At 40.8% G+C, this 3,210-nt stretch overlaps 1 pseudogene; it reads right to left on the bottom strand.

The window, feature by feature from the left end:
* Positions 1-1,206: 1,206 nt before the first annotated feature.
* LOC128580501 (40S ribosomal protein S3a-A-like) lies at positions 1,207-2,087 on the bottom strand (annotated as a pseudogene).
* Positions 2,088-3,210: the final 1,123 nt, after the last annotated feature.

The raw sequence follows: 3,210 nt of genomic DNA, 5'->3' as shown, positions 1-3,210 counted from the left end.
GTGGGTGTGTGAGCTGGAAACTCAAGGAAAACTTCCCAGACTCAATGGGAAATTGGTACAGGAAGGGAAGTCAGGTGTTAAATCTAAGGTATGTGGGGATTCTCCAGAGTTTATGAAGTCACAGGAGCTGGGACTGTCTCTGGTTAGAAAATGAAAGTGAAGGTAGAATATAGGCAGGGAATTCTCCTCTGGTTCTGGGAATCCCCTCTCCGAATATGGAGTTGGGGAAGGTGCGCAGAGAGTAAGTGTGCAGGAAGTTCGCAGGCCCTTTGCGTAGCCCAGGGAAAGAAGGGGTGGTGGCGTGTAAGTGTCTCTCAAGCCCACTAATATCCCAGGGTTATGGCAAAACAGATACCAGAAAAAAAAAGCACAGTGATTTATTGTGATGCCAGGCTAAGTCAGGTGGGACTTTTAAGAGCTTTCTCTAATGAAGATGAAATGGGGAATAAGGTTAGTGTCTGAATTGCCTCAGGTCAGACTCTGAAGAAGAAATCCCTAGTGGTAATCATGTTATCACAGACAAGTAGCTATTGATAACATAGCGAACAGCAGCTCCTTGGGGCTTCTTGAAGGAGCGTTCAGGAGCCATCTTTGTGGTCCTGGAGGATGAGGACTGAGTGGTGAAGGGGAAGGGATCTGAGGAACATGCCTTACTTACTCTGAGAACTGGAGAAGGATGGACATCTGAATCCAATCCTTCTCTTCAGTTTGGGAGGATTGAAGAGGGAAGAAGATCAGACTCACATACATCAGTGTCATTCCATAAAGTAGCTGTCACTTACATATAAGTGTGTGCTTGTAGCAGTGTCATGACATAGTTGTAGGGACTTATAGTTTTGGTGCCATCCTTCACCTGCTTGGAGACGAATCTGGTAGGAACCTGCTGAAGGTTGCTTTCACCTGCACTCATCCAATCCAAGCATTAACTGGAGATTTTTCAGGGTTTCCAGCCCTGCATGCCTTAACTTCATTGGGCTATATTTCTTTTCTTTTCTTTTTTTTTTGTTGGTTTTGGCCAGGGCTGGGTTTGAACCTGCCACCTCTGGCATATGGGACCAGTGCCCTACCAGTTTGAGCCACAGGCGCCACCCATAGGCTATGTTTCTTGTATTTTTTTATTTTTTCACAATAGGATTCTTCATTTGTCATTATTCAAAGTCTGAATTTTACTTTATTTTATCTATTTATTTTTTTAAAGTCTGAATTTTAGACAGTTTCTTTGACTGGTGGTTCATATCCTGTCTCGTCCACAGTCCCCAGTAGCTTTTCCAGAAGTATGACCTTCACCATGAAGCTCCATGAGTTTTCCCCCTTCGAACTTGGATTTTTCAGCATTTTTTTTTAATTGTTGGGGATTCATTGAGGGTACAGAGAACCAGGTTACATTGATTGCATTTGTTAGGTTAAAGTCCCTCTCTTAATTGTGTCCCACCCTTAAAACATGCATTCAGCATTTTTACTTTTCTCATGAAGACATCCTGGAGAGGATAGATGGGCATGCCTTTTCCAATGCTGTCTGGAATCAATTTATTGACAAGTTCTTTCAAGTCATTCATCTGTACCTCTCTGTCATGATTTCCATCATTTTCTTCTGGATTTGGCAAACCTGTTGGTGCTGGGCCTAACAGGTCTACTGTACCTGATTGTGGCATTTTTTAGTAAAACCAACACAGAACAGACAACGCAAGTAACCACTGGCAGTCTTAACATCAACATGAGCTTCGATCACAGTCTGCCATTTTTTAACCATAGATCACATTTTGTCATGGATAAGATTCATACCGTGGAAGCTGGGCAGTTTTTGCCCCGAACATCTTCAGTAATCAGCTTGAATTTTATAAATGCAACTTCATCATTCTGCCAATCAGATCAGCAAGACTCATTTCAAACACACGACCTTTGACACCATTGGATGCAATTTTGGTTCCTTGAGTCCTGGTGACTAGCGTTTTCCCAATATTTCTTATCTTGAACATAGCAGGTGCCTTCACATCATACCAATCTTCCTCAGAAAATGGACCAACCACTTTCTTCTTGGCTCCCTTTTTGCCACCTTTTGTAAGGCACTTATTCTTGCCGACCGCCATGGTGGTGCTCAGCGAGCCAAAAAGGCGACTATGTTTCTAAATTCCATTCCCTGCAACCTTTCTACAACACCATCCCTCCAATTCTTTGACAGTCTCCAGCCATTGGAAGTAACACAAATTGCTTGTGATTCTTGGACCTTTTTTTTTTTTCTTTTGAAACAGAGTCTCGAGCTGTCACCCTGGGTAGAGTGCTGTGGTATTATAGCTCACAGCAACTTCAAACTCTTGGGCTTAAGTGATTCTCTTGCCTCAGCCTCCCAAGTAGCTGGGACTATAGACGCCCACCACAACACAGGCTATTTTTTGGTTGCAGTTGTCATTGTTGTATTAGCTGGCCCATGCTGGGTTTGAACCTGCCAGCCCAGGTGTATGTGGCTGGTGCCCTGATCATTGAGCTATGGGCACTCACTGCCTCTTGGATCTCCCAGTACAAAAGCAAGAACATTTTCAAGTAAGTCATTACTCTTCTCATTTTTCAAGACTAAGGTTCTGATTTTAAGGCCTTGGCCCAGTCACTAATTATGTCTTTTGCTTGATTCTATTCACTTTAAAAATTATCCATATTAGTACATGAATTAGAAATTTGGAAACAAATCTGTTTTGCTTGCCAATAATTCAAATTGGCTTGTTAGCCAATTACTCAATAACCCAAATGGATGCAATTTTTATAAATATTTAAGAAGGCAAATATTATCAAAGCCATTTGTGAAGTTTTCTGTTGTATATGATACTAAGGTACTGCATAAAGAGAAGCACAAAGATCTTGTTACTTATTTTAGGAAGTTGTAATCACAGATGGAACTGTACAAACTTTTCACTGTTGATAAATTAATACAAGTTATTATTATTCCTCTGTAAAGTATAATAATGATAGGGGGTATGAGCTTTAAAAAAATTTTTTTTCCGTCTATACGAGACCCTGAGATTTCATGGCTCTGTTTCATGATGAGAGAGTAGAATTATCTAGTGTTGTATGACTAGACGCATGTGTGTATACTAAGTTCTCTAGTCATACTTTATACTCCTTTTATAAGCACCGCCTATACCTCCAATAATAAGAATCAACACTGAGTATTTACTATGTATTAGATACAATTCTAAATGCTCTCATAACATTATTTCA

This window comes from Nycticebus coucang, chromosome 3 (assembly GCF_027406575.1).
Source record: "Nycticebus coucang isolate mNycCou1 chromosome 3, mNycCou1.pri, whole genome shotgun sequence".
Classification (NCBI taxonomy): domain Eukaryota; kingdom Metazoa; phylum Chordata; class Mammalia; order Primates; family Lorisidae; genus Nycticebus; species Nycticebus coucang.
Note: the sequence above shows the minus strand (reverse complement) of the source record. Positions and strands in the feature narration are given on the sequence as shown.